The sequence below is a fragment of the Podarcis pityusensis genome (assembly GCF_964106645.2).
Source record: "Podarcis pityusensis genome assembly, chromosome: 13".
Lineage (NCBI taxonomy): Eukaryota > Metazoa > Chordata > Lepidosauria > Squamata > Lacertidae > Podarcis > Podarcis pityusensis.
The window spans coordinates 44,042,661-44,058,816 of NC_138038.1; positions in this window are offsets into that span (position 1 = coordinate 44,042,661).

Here is a 16,156-nt window from a genome sequence, read left to right on the forward strand (position 1 = left end):
AAGATCAGTAGAAGATCGAGATCAATTTTTAAATCACTACAGGGAAGACCTTCTGAAAGGAACAGTCGGAGAGGAAATAACATCAGAAACGAAAGACGCAACAGACATTTTAAACCTGACGTTTGGACTGAAATCACCGACAGAAGAAGAACAACTACTCGGAGCGACAGGAGGTAAATAGCTTCAAGATGGCCCTGCAACTTCTAAGCTGGAATTGTAATGGACTCAATCTTCCGCGAAGGAGGAAAAACATATTCCATTTATTGAAAAAAGAGCAGTTGGACATAATTTGTTTACAGGAAACTCATATAACAAGATTGCATAGGAAATTACTCGTCAATAAGAGATTAGGCCAAGAATTTATTTCATCGGATAAAGTTAAGAAAAGAGGAGTGGTAATCTATGCAAAAGAAAAATTTTCCCCAAAGTTTATATTTAAAGATGAACAAGGAAGATATTTGGCAATTGAAGTGCAAATTCAAGGTGAAAAATTTTTGATACTAGGGATTTATGCACCTAATGAAGGGAAGTCAGAATTTTTTAAGAAGCTGCATGAGACATTGTTGGACTATTTGGATTACAAATTAATTATGATGGGAGATATGAACGGAGTGGTATCTATAAATATGGATAAAGCACAAAGACAGGTAATTACCAGAGATGGGAGACTACCAAAGACTTTCTTTGAAATGACTGAAAATATGGACTTGATTGATATATGGAGAACAAGGAACCCTCTCGAGAGAGAGGGAACCTTCTTCTCTGAAGCAATGATGACCTGGACCAGAATCGATCAAATTTGGATTACTAGTGGGTTGGCTCCAAAGATTAAGAAAGTGGAAATCTGTCCAAAGACTTGCTCCGACCATAACGCCGTGAAGATGGAGATGAAATTTACAGTAACTGGTCAATTCAGATGGAGGATGAATGACAACCTATTTCGAGACGAGGAGATCCATAGAAAGGCCCAAAAAACTTTAAAGGACTATTTTGAAATAAATCTAAAAACTGATGTAGAAAAAAGAGTGATATGGGACGCAAGCAAAGCAGTGATGCGAGGATTTTTAATTCAACAAAATTCAGTAAAAAAGAGAAAGCAAAATGAGAAGAAGGATAAGATCTTGGAAAAGATAAAAGAAGGAGAGAAGAAATTGAGATCAAAACCAAAGTCCCAGGAGATTCTGAGAGAGATTAAGTTATACCAGACACAATATATGGAATTGATGAATCAAGAGATTGAATGGAAGATAAAACAAATGAGACAAAAGACTTTTGAATCAGCAGATAAATGTGGTAAGCTTCTGGCTTGGCAACTGAAGAAAAGACAGAAACTAAATACAGTTACAAGTCTAGAAGTGGATGGAAAGAATATTTCTAAACCTAACGAGATAAGAAACTGTTTTTTGAGTTATTTTAAAAAGCTATATTCACAAGGACCGCAGAAGGAAGAAGATATAGACGAATTCCTTAAAAAGTATGGACTACAAAAAATCTCCTACCAAAGTAAGGTGGATCTAAATCAGAGAATAACAGATCAAGAGATAGAGAGTGCCATTCAAAATATGCAACTGGGCAAATCTCCAGGACCAGATGGACTGACTTCCAGATACTATAAAGCTTTGAAGGAGTGGTTGGTACAACCATTAAAGGAAGTCTGTAATGAGATCTTGGAGGGGAAAGGGGCACCAGAATCGTGGAAAGAAGCGTATATTACACTCATACCAAAGACAGAGACTGAAAAGACTCAACTTAAGAACTACCGCCCAATATCATTACTTAATGTGGATTATAAAATTTTTGCAGACATTCTGGCAAAAAGATTGAAAAGAGTGTTGATGGAGAAGATTCATAAGGACCAAGCAGGCTTTCTCCCAAAAAGGCATTTATCAGATAATGTGAGGAACATAATAGACATTCTGGAATTATTAGAGGTGAATATAAACACTAAAGCAGTTCTGATCTTTGTGGACGCGGAGAAAGCCTTTGACAATATTTCTTGGAGTTTTATGAAAAAGAATCTTCATGGGATGGGGGTAGGCCAAGGATTTGAGAATGGTATGGGTGCCATATACGCTGAACAAAAGGCTAAGTTGATTGTAAATAATGTGATAACTGAAGAATTTAAAATAGAAAAAGGGACACGACAGGGGTGCCCAATTTCCCCTTTACTTTTTATTTCTGTTCTGGAGGTGTTGCTTAATATGATTAGAGATGACCAGCAGGTTAAAGGTGTACAGGTCGGAGCCAAACATTACAAGTTAAGGGCCTTTGCAGATGATTTAGTACTTACTTTACAAGAGCCAGACACTAGTACAAAAAGGGTGTTGGAGCTAATTCAAGAATTTGGTCAGGTGGCCGGATTTAAATTGAATAAACAAAAGACTAAAGTCTTGGAAAAAAATTTGACAGTCATGGAAAGGGAGAAGTTCCAGAATGAAACAGGTTTGACAGTGGTAAAGAAGGTGAAATACCTAGGGGTCTATTTGACATCTAAGAATTCGAACTTGTATAAAGACAATTATGAAAAATGTTGGTCGGAAATTAAAAAAGATCTAGAAATATGGTCAAATTTGAGATTGTCAATGTTAGGCCGAATTGCAGCTATTAAGATGAATGTATTGCCTAGAATGTTATTTTTGTTCCAAACATTACAAATTCTGGACAAGATAGATTGTTTCAAGAGGTGGCAGAAGGATATCTCGAAATTTGTCTGGCAGGGCAAAAAGCCCAGAATAAAATTTAAAATACTGACGGATGCAAAAGAAAGAGGGGGGTTTGCCCTGCCGGACTTAAAACTGTATTATGAAGCAGCAGCATTTTGCTGGCTGAAAGAATGGATGCTCCTCGAGAATACAGATATCTTGGACTTAGAAGGTTTTAATAATACATTTGGTTGGCATGCATATCTATGGTATGATAAAATTAAGGTGCATAGGGCCTTTAAAAACCATATTGTCAGGAAAGCATTATATAACGTTTGGATAAGATATAAAGATTTGTTGGAAAGTAAAACCCCTAGATGGGTGTCACCTTTAGAGGCTACAGCGCTGAAAAAGCTTAATATGGAAGCTGAATGGCTAAAGTATTGGGAAATTTTGGAACAAGATGGAGATAAATTGAAGTTACAGAGCTATGAGAAATTGAAACCCAAGGTTCGAGATTGGCTCCATTATTATCAAATAATGGAGGTACATAAACAAGACAGGAAAATTGGATTCCAGGTGGAGAAATCAAAATTAGAAATTGAACTGTTAGAATCCAATACTAAGAATTTGTCAAAAATGTATAATCTGCTGCTGAAATGGAATACACAAGATGAAATAGTTAAATCAGCTATGATTAAGTGGGCACAGGACATTGGTCATAACATTATGTTTGCTGACTGGGAATGGTTGTGGAACACTGGTATAAAATTTACGGCATGTAATGCCTTAAAGGAAAATATTATGAAAATGATCTATAGGTGGTACATGACCCCAGTCAAGCTAGCAAAAATTTATCATTTGCCTGATAATAAGTGTTGGAAGTGTAAAGAAACGGAAGGTACTTTTTATCATCTTTGGTGGACGTGCCCGAAGATTAAGGCTTTCTGGGAAATGATATATAATGAAATGAAAAAGGTACTTAAATGTACTTTTCCTAAGAAACCAGAGGCCTTTCTCTTGGGCATTGTCGGCCAATTGGTGTCAAAGAAAGATAGAAATTTCTTTATGTATGCTACGACAGCAGCAAGAATACTCATCGCAAAGTATTGGAAGACAGAAGAATTACCCACCTTGGAAGAGTGGCAGATGAAGGTAATAGACTATATGACACTGGCTGAGATGACTGGCAGAATCCGTGAGCAGGGGAAAGAGACGGCGGAAGAAGATTGGAAGAAATTTAAAATTTACCTTAAGAACTATTATAAAATTGAGGAATGTTAAAATGTCGAGGTTTGGAGAAAGAAAAGGAGATTACAGTGACATAAGATTAAGTTGAAGAAAAGAATAAGAAAAAATATATTTGATAAAATTAATTAGAATTTGCTGAAATAAATTTTGGAAATTGGGATGTAGGAAGGGGAGGTTTGGGGGAGTCCGAGAAGAGAGGGACATGAAAAAAAGGTTATGAAATTTTACATGTTTGTATGTCTTTTTTTATTTGTTTGTATTGTTTAAAATTATTCTGTAAAACCAATAAAAATTCTTACAAAAAAAAAAAAGCATCCACTGTAACATCAACATTAACTATCTGAAAAACTCCATCTGCCACCTTTACTTAAATGCTTTAGGTCTACTCCATCAATCAGCGTCTCACTCATTTAGAAGGGTAGTAGGGTTATTAGGTTCCTATTTCTTCCTTAGATTTAAATATCCTTTGTTGAACTTTACTCATGTGAACTTTTTTCTCATAGGCTCTACAGACTATAAATCAACCCTAACCCTCCAAAGCAACAACATAACTGAAATAGTTTAATACTCCCAATTCATTTATACTTCTTTTATGATCCTATATAGATAATAAAAATATTGTTGAAAATACAAACTCAACAATTTATTTACTACTTTCTTCGTATTAGCTGTTCCCTGTTGTTAAGCTCAGGCTTCACCAAAATTATGTAACATTTTGGGGAAAAGATGCAGCCCAGTAAACCAGAACTGGAAGACAAGATGGAGAAAATCTCCACAGCCACCATGTATTTTCCTTTGGTGCTTAAGTAAGTTGGAACAAAGGACAGCCACACACTGCAAAATACCAGCATGCTGAAGGTGATAAACTTGGCTTCATTGAAACTGTCAGGCAATTTTCTGGCTAGGAAGGCCACAATGAAGCTGACAATGGCCAGGAAGCCCGTGTAGCCCAGCACAGAATAGAACATGGTGATGGATCCTTCATTGCATAACAGTATAATTTGTTCAGTCATTGAGTGCATGTCCAAATCTGGGAATGGGGGAGAGGTTGCCAGCCAGAGAATGCAGTTCCCTACTTGAACAATGGAGCAGGAAAGGACAATGGAATAAGTCAGTCTCTTTCCCATCCAATTCCTCATCCTGGATCCTGGTTTGGTAGCCATAAATGCCAAAACGACAGAAATGGTTTTGGCCAAGATGCTAGAGAGGGCCACAGAGAAGATGGTGCCAAAACTTGTTTGTCGGAGAAGGCAAGTTGCCTCATTAGGCATTCCAATGAACAGCAAAGAGCAGAGGAAACACAAGAGGAGGGAGGTGAGGAGAATGTAGGTTAGACTTCTGTTGTTGGCTTTGACTATGGCAGTGTCCCGGTGCTTGATGAAGATGCCCAGCACCAGAGCTGTGACCAGAGACAATAGAAGTGCAGAGGAAGTTGAAACAATAGCCAAAGTGTCATCAAAGGCTAGGAAATTTGAGATCTTAGGGATGCAGTGATTGTGGTCCTTGTTCGAATGTTTATCTTCTGGGCAATGGATGCAAGTTTCTGAAAAAGGTTGCAATGTATAACAATTTAAAACCAAGGATTATTCTAGTGGTTCATTTTCACCCAGTCCTACAAGCATACCAGAAATATGATGCATACAAATTCTTTCATTGTTAGCTCAGTACCTGCCTACCCAGGCCACAGTATGAGCTGGTCTGATGACTTTTTATTGAGAGGGTAAGTTGTATCACTCCAATATTTGCTTGAGAGCTTGAGAGTTTTTTCCTACCTGATTCGTACCAACTGGGAGCCAAGGATTGCTACTGCAAGTTCCTTTAAATAGTTTTGAAAGAAGTTCCATTCATTGGAATGGAATAATAATAATAATAATAATAATAATAATAATAATAATAATTTATTATTTATACCCCTCCCATCTGGCTGGGTTTCCCCAGCCACTCTGAGCAGCTTCCAACTGAATATTAAAAACAATACAGACATTAAAAACCTCCCTAAACAGGGCCACCTTCAGTTGCCTTTTAAAAGTAAAATAGTTGTTTATTGCCTTGACATCTGCTGGGAGGGCGTTCCACAGGGCAGGCACCACTACCAAGAAGGCCCTATGCCTGGTTTGCTGTAACCTCACTTCTTGTAGTGAGGGAACCGCCAGAAGGCCCCTGGCGTTGGACCTCAGTGTCCGGGCTGGGCGATGGGGATGGAGACGCTCCTTCAGGTATACAGGACCGAGGCCGTTTAGGGCTTTAAAGGTCAGCACCAACACTTTGAATTGTGCTCTGCCATTGTGCATGGCCATTCTTTCTAAAGATGTATCTGAAGATGATGGATGCTATATGCACATGTGAAATGTTATGCTTTATTTTAACAGAACAGGTCCCGCTCTTCTTATTTGAAAACATCCATTCTTTCATTGGAATGATCTTAGATCTTGATGCTAAAATGTGTTGCCCATATTTCTAAAGATAGGCTCTTCATTCATGTTATATATAAATGTGAAATGATTCTTAGTTTTAACACACATCACATACACACACAATTACTGACTTGGGAAAGAGCTACTTGGAGTTTACTGCGATAAAGTGTGTCATTTGGAATATCTTAGCATGGCTTGTCCTACCCTTCTCATTTGAGAACATCCCATCTGGACATGGAGCACAATCATAGCAGCAAAATTTCTTCCCCTCCTTCTTTTTCTTCATATGACCAGGAGGACAGTAAGCATTACACACCGAAAGGGGTGGCACCTTTGCAAAGATATGAGAGAAGCATAAGAGCATAAAAGCCCTGCAGGATCAGACCAGAGGCCCAGCTCATCCAGCGTTCTGTCCTCACATTGACCAACCAGATGGAAATAGGAAGCCTGTAAACAGAAACTGACCGCACACTCTCCGAACTTGTGAATTCTGTGACTAACTGGGTCACAGTCATTCAGGTTATCTAGACATTTTACTTCCTTGTCATGGCTGGGTACATGAATGTTCCAATCTATGTGAGAATAATGGAAGTCACCCATTACCACAGCTTCCTTTTTTATGCATTCTGGAATTTGTTCTCCATCTCAAGTTCACCATAGGCATTTTGCTCAGGGGGAAGATAGGAGATACTAGTATTAAATCATTCTTAGGTCTTTGTATTACCACCCACAACAATTCTATAAGTACACTGCTATTTTGGGGATTTGCTCCTAGAAACTTTGTCCTCTTTGACATACAAAGTGACATCACCTCTAGAATGCCCTTAGTCTCTCATGAAAAGTTTTTATCCAGTTTCTCTTTATTCCACCAGGTTTAAATTATGCCCATTATATCCATGCTCTCATCTAAGACAAAGTAATACAGCTTACTCATCTTGCCTTAGAGGCTTCTAGCATTACCGTGTGTGTGTGTGTGTGTGTGTGTGTGTGTGTGTGTAATAGTATTGAAAAATATGTAGGGATTTCATCCTATAGCACCCTAGTAAATTAGAAGGCTAGTGATACATAATATAAGGCAGGCTTCCTCAGCCTCGGCCCTCCAGATGTTTTTGGCCTATAACTCCCATGATCCCTAGCTAGCAGGACCAGTGGTCAGGGATGATGGGAATTGTAGTCTCAGAACATCTGGAGGGCCGAGGTTGAGGAAGCCTGATATATGGTTCATAAGTGAAGAAGTGGCACATCCTGTAAGAGGGATAATTTCTGTACTGAGCATCACAGAAACTCAAAAAGGTTAGAAGGTCCATATTTAGTCCATCCAAAGGCAGAACTAGCTTAGGATTTCAAACAAATGCCACTAAACTAGAGACTTGCCCCAGAGGTTTCTGAAGAAAGCTATGGCAAGCAACATCATCTGTTTTCTGACAACCACTGCTCCATCTTAGTCTGAGATGTCTTCTCTGGATGGTACAGTTTTTATTGTTCTTCCATTATTTATTTATATACTTCTGATAAGCAAAAATGCCTTATTTTTGTTGTCATAGCTTTTTTATTTCTATAACTTTGGGTATGCCTGAAAGGACCATGCTCTCAAGATGATTTACAGAAATTTAATGGGGGGATCAGTTTCAATATCATGTACAATGAAAGCTCAGCCAACACAATAGTGAACAGCCAACTCTAATTTGTACAATAAGTACAAATTTATATTCAGTGGTACCTCGGGTTAAGTACTTAATTCGTTCTGGAGGTCCGTTCTTAACCTGAAACTGTTCTTAACCTGAAGCACCACTTTAGCTAATGGGGCCTTCTGCTGCTGCCGTGCCACCAGAGCCCGATTTCTGTTCTTATCCTGAAGCAAAGTTCTTAACCTGAAGCACTATTTCTGGGTTAGTGGAGTGTGTAACCTGAAGCGTATGTAACCTGAAGCGTACGTAACCCGAGGTACCACTGTAATGGGGGAGGGGGGGCTCACACAACCAATAACCTGCAGCCTAAAAATGATATCTTAAAAACAGAACAAATTGCAATAAAATAATCTTAATAAAATATCAGTGGGAACAGATGGATATATATAACCTTCTTAAAGGCTGGTATTGACACAGACAGGAGATCCATGTGCTTGAAACCACCTCTGTTTAGTACTTGCTACTCTGAATTTAATGGCAGGCCTAAGACAAAGTCACAGCTATGGCCATACATTTGAATGGAATGGTATTCCAGTGAATTTCAAATTAAATAATGTATTATGTGAAGGAATGTTCTTTTTGTTTTCTTTACACCTCTTGCCCTTCTGTTTCATTGAGTGACTAATAATGTTGGCATTTGGAAGACTGCACAGCTATTTCCCACCTGAGCCAGGTCTTTAATCCATTTGATTCTGTCCTCATTGATGGTGAGCTCTTTTCCAGAAGGAGCCTGTGGATCCAGACTTCCCACTTTGACCCTAGCATAGGATTGATTTGGGAACGTGACCAAGTTTCTAATATCAAAACCAGATGCCAGTTCTCCATGTTCATTTAATGTAATTTCATCTCCGGCACTGTTGTTGAATGAGATCCTCTGAAGAAATGCATGGAGCTAGAAGGAAAATGGGAAAATAAAAAGTTCTATATAGACTTATTCCCAATAAGACTAATGGAAGGTGTGCAACTTTTGGAAGCAGATGGAAGATGAGAGTGGCAAATTATGGCACAGTGTAAATTCAACAACTGAAGGCTGCCTCGTTAATTTTAACCTTTTAAATGCCTGCTGCTAGTGTAAGCAAAGTTACAGGGAACCAGGCAGAGGGCCTTCTCAGTTGTGGCACCCACCCTGTGGAACGCCCTCCTATCAGATGTCAAGGAAATAAACAACTATCTGACTTTTAGAAGACATCTGAAGGCAGCCCTGTTTAGGGAAGTTCTTAATGACTGATGTTTTAATGTATTTTTAATATTTTGTTGGAAGCTGCCCAGAGTGGCTGGGGAAACCCAGCCAGATGGGTGGGGTATAAATTATTATTATTATTATTATTATTATTATTATTATTATTATTATTAGATTAATATCTGTGACCATTAATGTTGATTTAATGCCTTGTTACAAAATACTCCCCTTTCCGATAAATAGAATTACTTAAATTTCATTATTGTTCTAAAGGGGCTAAATTCCAGAACTTGCCCATGGTTACGTGTGACACTGCAGGATTACATGGAAGCAGGAAAAAATACCTGCCAGGCTTCCACATTCTGAGGAGACAGCCTGCTCTTGTACTCCATTGTCCTGTGGTTGACGCTAGCTGAGTACATGCTATGTAAAGCGTGTGCTAGAGCGTAGACAGCATTATAGATACTGTAGCTGTGGCCGGTCATGCTCATTTCAAAATAAGGTGATGGAATGTTCTCGAGAGCCTCCTCTCCATCACACATTTCATCAATGCCTGGTGACACACTGCTGTTTGAAAGCGTACAACTGAATGCCTGTTCCCAGAAATCTTTGATAAAACCATCTCCATCTTCCCAGGAAGGATTTACGGCCGAAAGAAATTCTTGGAAGTTCTGCAGCTCTTTAGAATGAATAGCAAAGGAGATAGCACCATGGAAAATTTGTATATCAGTGCGAAATCGTTTTTGAAATATGTTTAATGTGAAATCAATTTGGGCTGTCGTAATCCATACTTTTGCTGTGGAGACCTCTTTGTATTGAGGAAATATCATCTGAACCATCCTAGCTATCCTCAGAGCTACTCCTAACCACATAATAGCTGCTCTTTCTCCATATATAACAACTGCATTGGCTTTGCTCTTCAGGAAAGGGGGTAATACAACCCTTGTTTCAGATGCCATATCAATGACGCTGCCAGAGGAGTGCAGATTGTATTGAACTCTTTCAGCATATGCTGAACATATCTCATTCTTGGAAAACATTAGCTCCATGGCCTTCAAGAATCGTTCTCCACTTTCATTATCTGGAGTGATGAGCCCAACCCATTTCCATCTGAAATGTAGCAATAACTGGACAATTCCTTGATACTGAAGGGCTTCATTGGGGACCATGCGATAAAAAGAAGGGAGCTTGAGTTGATAATTCACTTCTGGTTCAAATGAACCATATGAAATCTGAAAAGGAAAAAAGGAAAAGCTGATTAATATTCTATGGAATTTTAAATGAGTTTGTTGGAAGGGGGTTAATGTTACTGCTTTGTTTTTATTTTATTTTGTACTTTTATCCTGTATTTTTATCCTATGAACTGCCCTGAGATCCTTGAAGAGTGACATTATTATTATTATTATTATTATTATTATTATTATTATTATTCTTCACACATACTCTGTCTTGGTATAACTTTCCTTTCAATATTTGCCCCATTAACTTACATAAATTCTCATCATTACATGATTTTTAGAATCTCCCCCCCCCCAAAAAAAAACCACCTTTTGAATACCCAAATTATATCTCATGCAGTCAAGTCCATTTTATACCAAATTCCTAATGGGAAGAGATTTATGGCAGGGATAAAAAGACATTGCCATGAAGCTCATGCTCAGATCCTACCTGTGGAATCTTGTAAAGACCTAAGATGTCTGTCATGCATGAGGAGATATCAGAGCTCAATCCCCCAATGACTCCTATTGCATTTTCCTGAGTGTCACATTTGTAATTGGGAACAAATTGATGTGATTTGAAGAGCAGGTCCAGAGTACTACGGTAGGCCATTTTTGGATTGGAGTAACTGTCATAGATGTGGAATCCAAGAGTGACATTGGGTAAGATCTTGGGATTCTCATTGACCTCATCAACGGCAAACACCAGGGACAGGATGTGCTGGTAAAACTTTGTCACCACACTGCAAATCATTTGTCACTAGTACACAAAATCATTTTAGCACAATATTCACCCACTCTAAATATGATCGTTTCAACTGCCTGACTATGAGGATAAGGCACAAACAAACAAATTAATAATGACTTGGTGATTTTCTTATTGGAAAACGGAAAAATCTATTCTGGTTACTATTGCCTGAATTGTACGTTTAGACTTTTGCTTCATATAATTATATATATTAGGAATAAGAACTATATTCAAGCCAAATCAGATTGTTAATATCTCACATAGATTGCACAGAGATTTCATTTTCAGTATTAATTATTAAGTGTCTTTGAAACCAATACTTCATGACTAGCTTGCATTCATTATTATTGTAACTCCTGATTAATATATGGAATAAAGAACATATATGAGATAAAGAATCTACGGTATTCAAAAACAGGCTATGGGGGAATGCTAGTATATATATATATATATATATATATATATATATATATATATGTGGGGCAGTAATAATTTATGACAATCAGTAATTAAGAAAATATAAATGTCTAAGGAGGAGTTCAGTGACGAGTAAAAGCATGCTGTTTCTGTTGAAAATTCCAGACTATGTGAAGGATATAGAAGAAAATTGAGAAGAAAGTATTCAAAATTTGCAAATATAATACTTGGTGGATGATTTAATATTCAGAATAATTATGGTTCAATATTTTGATAATGTCTTTTCAGATGTAGAAAATTGTGCAAGTAGCACAAAGGATCTTTATAAATAACAATTTTGGTGTGGCACCTAAAGGCAACAAGGTGTTAGGAGCAGGTGGGTCTTCATAGGGCAGGCATTCCAGAGATTTGGTGTCCCTACTTGAAAAGGTTTATCTAAAAATATTGGAGGAAAAAATCCCAGAGAGTAAAAGCATGAAGTTGATTGTGAATCTGTTGAAAACAAATGAGTAAGCCATTGAAGAAGTCAGGGTGGCCGATGAAAAGGCTGTGAAACAACAGCTACAAGAAGATAAATAATATTTGTTGATTTTTACATTTATTTGTATAATGAAGGCCTCAGCAAATATAATTTTGCAAAACCTGGATGCACCCTAGACTGCCATTTTTAAAGCGCACCAATTGGTCAAGACATATCTGAAGTGTGTGGTGCAGATATTTTGGGCATCTAATCATACAATGACTTATTTCCCCAAAGTGATTTGTTTGGTAGGTCTCCCACTTCCATTTCCTCTCTTTCTGTCACCCAGTCTACTCTTTTTCCCTCTTTTTTTCCTCTCTCCTCCATTCACACTGAATTAGGCTGAGGTCAACATGTGATACGCAGTCTACTAGCGGCTAAGCAGCTATGCATTATAACCAGAACAATGAGCAATTGGATCACAAAAATATCATGTTTTAAAATATCCGTCATAGTCTATGTTCACTTTTTGATCATTTCATATTCTTATTAACAATTGTGTCCTTCCTTCCATCCATTAAAAAACTCTTCTATTCTTTTTTAAAAAATAATTCACAGTCAATCTTATGAATATAAAAGAATCAGTAAGATAAAATTAAAGACCATTTACTTACAATGGAGTTTTAACAGAGGACTGAGCAGGGTGTTGGTTGAACAAAAGTTGGGGGGAAATGTAATGGATATGGGATGCCATTCCACCAATGATGAGATCACCTCGCTCATGCCATTCATGTGGAATATATACAGCATTATTTCTCAAGCAAGTCACATTTTGAACTTTGCACACCATATCTGAAAGCAGCAGCAGAAGAAGAAGAAGCACCATTTTGAGAGCACAACTCCCCCTGAACATGGACTCTCTTGAATCTTTCAGTGTGCAACATTAATGTTAGCATTAATACTCTCATCAGCCTGATTTAAACAAGATGCCTTGGGTGGCAACAAACTCTGCTAGTGCAATACTCAAAGGGATGTGAATACACCTTACCATAAGCCTCAGCAGCATTATGGAAGTAAGGCTTACAATGGCATGGCTTGAACGCCAATTAAAAAACAGCAACCTGATTTTCTATACAAAGAAAGAGGAAAATTGATCAAAATGACAAAGCCCCGCCTCTCTCTTATACCTAATCTTAGCAGTCTATGGATTGCTGGAGTACTTATAATCACTTCATACTCAGGTGTTGAATTTTGTTTTCCTATCTGCCTTCTTGCAAATCACTGGAGATAAGGCCATGCCTATCGAGTATAGTGATTTAGATAATTGAGGGGAAGACATTCACTTCTGTGATGGAGTAGGAACAGGTCTCAAACCTCCCCTGTCAAAGTGGGAAATCGACAGCTGCAAAATTATTGAATGTTGGTTATCTGATTTGAAATTCTTCTGCAAAAATCTTGCTGGTGAACAAACAAAACTCACTCTGTGAAAGAACCTCAATATTTATTTTTTAAAGACTGAAATGTTGTTGTTGTTGTCTATTACCTGTGCTTCACCCTAAGGTCCCAGGGCAAGTTACAACAAATAAAACACAACATTACTATTAAAACACAATATTAAAGAAAATTTAAAACAGTTCAAAACAACATAAAGCTTTTCTCTCTTTTTTTGGGGGGGGGCTAGTCTAATAGGCAACCATTGAAAGTGTCACACCATCTAACCCATGTAATATTAACTACTCCTGTTTTTCTCTGGATCTTTAGAACAGTGATAGAAAAGATCCAAACAATGTCAACACACAGGAAGTCTGGGAAATAAAACTCTAATAACATGCTTATATAGAGCTCCAGAACAATGTAACTGTTGCCATTTTCTAAAACTATCCAATCACTGAATGTCACTTTCGATCCTTCATTTGCATACAAACTATCCAATCACTGAACGTCACTTTCGATCCTTCATTTGCATAACTATCTACAATATCCCCCTGCTGGCCCAGGGTGAGAACTTCAGTACATAACAGCAGCCATGAATGCCATTATGCATTTTTTCATCTCCACCAAGCTAAACAGTTGGCTCCTTACCTCTCTCACCCTGACCTAGCCACTGTGATCCACACAACGGTCACCTCCAGGCTTGATTATTGTAACTCACTCTACATGGGGCTGCCCTTGAGACTGACCCAGAAACTCCAGCGGGTGCAGAATGCCGCGGCAAGACTCCTTACGAGGTCCTTGCCATAGGATCACATTCACCTGGTGCTATACCAGCTGCACTGGCTCCTGGTGGAGTACAGGATCAGGTTTAAGGTGCTGGTTTTAACCTTAAAGCCCTATATGGCCTAGGACCCTCATACCTACGGGACCGCCTCTCCTGGTAAGTCCCACGGAGGACCTTATGGTTTTCAAATAAAAACATCTTGGAGATCCTGGGCCACAGGGAAGTTAGGCTGGCCTCAACTAGAGCCAGGGATTTTTCGGCCATGGCCCTGATCTGTCACAAGAGACTAGGGCCCTGCGGAACTTGACATCTTTCCGCAGGGTCTGCAAGACAGAGCTGTTCCACCAGGCCTTTGGCCAAGGCACAGTCTGACCCCCTCTCCCCTTCTGTAATCCTCATAGAACTCTAACCCAATGATTGCCATTAATTTGATTCTAAATTGATTTTAGAATGTATTTCAATTAACTGATTGTGATTTTATGTAAACTGTGCTATTTTTACTGTTGTTAGCTACTCTGAGCCCAGCTTTGGCTAGGGAGGGCAGGATATAAATAAAGTAAAATAAATTATATTATTATTATTATTATTATTATTATTATTATTAGCCACAGAGAATATGGTGCCAGAACTTGTTTGTCAGAGAAGGCAAGTTGCCTCATTAGGCATTCCAATGAACAGCAAAGAACAGAGGAAACACAAGAGGAGGGAGGTGAGGAGAATGTAGGTGAGGCTTCGGTTGTTCGCTTTGACTATGGCAGTGTTCTGGTGCTTAAAGAAGATGCCCAACACCAGAGCAGTGACCAGAGCCTGTAGAAATGCAGAAAAAAATGAAATGATGGCCAAAGTGTAATCAAAAGCTAGGAAAACTGGTATCTTTGAACACAGTGATCATAGCCCTCGTTTGGATGGTTATCTTCTGGACAGCTCATACAAATTTCTGGAAAAATATACACTGTATGATAATTTAAAAACAATATCCAGTGATCTATGTCCACCCAGCTCCACCGACAGCCCAGGAAGATGATATATTAAAATTGTGCCCTTTAAAGTTGCATCTTGAAAGCAAACCTGTGAAAATTACTGCATATCTGTGTAATAAAGAATATCCCTGCTTACCCATCATATTGCAACAGGCCTCAGAACTATTTTGTGCTCAGTCTATGTGAAGTGGGTGAAAAGAAGGACCAACCGAGGGTTATGCAATACAGGAGGGTGATGGATGGAGTGGCTAATCAGCACAATCTCTTTCTAGCTATTTTTTCATTGCTAGCTCATTGATTTATGACAGCAAAAACTGAAGCTAACTTTGGTTCTCAATTAATATTAGTAGGGGGGCAAAGTTCTCCAGCCATCTCCAGCCCACACTGGGTCCTGGATATGAAGGTACTGAGCTAACAATGAAAAAATAGCTAGAAAGATATATTCCTAAGAATATTTTGAGAGTTGAACCCACCCCATCCTTTCCCCACTTGCCTAATTTGCTACAACTGGGAGCTGTTACACTCTTCCACCTACGTAGGATGTATTGGACATTGTTTGCTATCAATTTTAGTATATGTGCTGCCGAAGCGAGCCGAAGCAAGGACATTGTTTGCTATCATACTAACTGCTTACTGGAAACAATTCTGGAGAGAGTTCTAATGTTATTAGGAGGTAGGGACACTGGATAATATTGTCTTACCACTTTAGAAACAACACATCTGATCTGAGGCAATCTGACGTGGTTAAGAAGCTCCCTGTCACCAGTCTTTCACTCAGATAAGAAATGCAATTAGGGTGTACTAGTTCACCCTATGTGTAGATGATTTTGAAGCTCTCCAGAATTTTTCCATTGCCTAGACTGATCTGCTAAAAATGTCTTATTGAAAGTGATGTTGGATCATATCCACAGTTTCATTCCTTCACACAGTCCCAATTCATA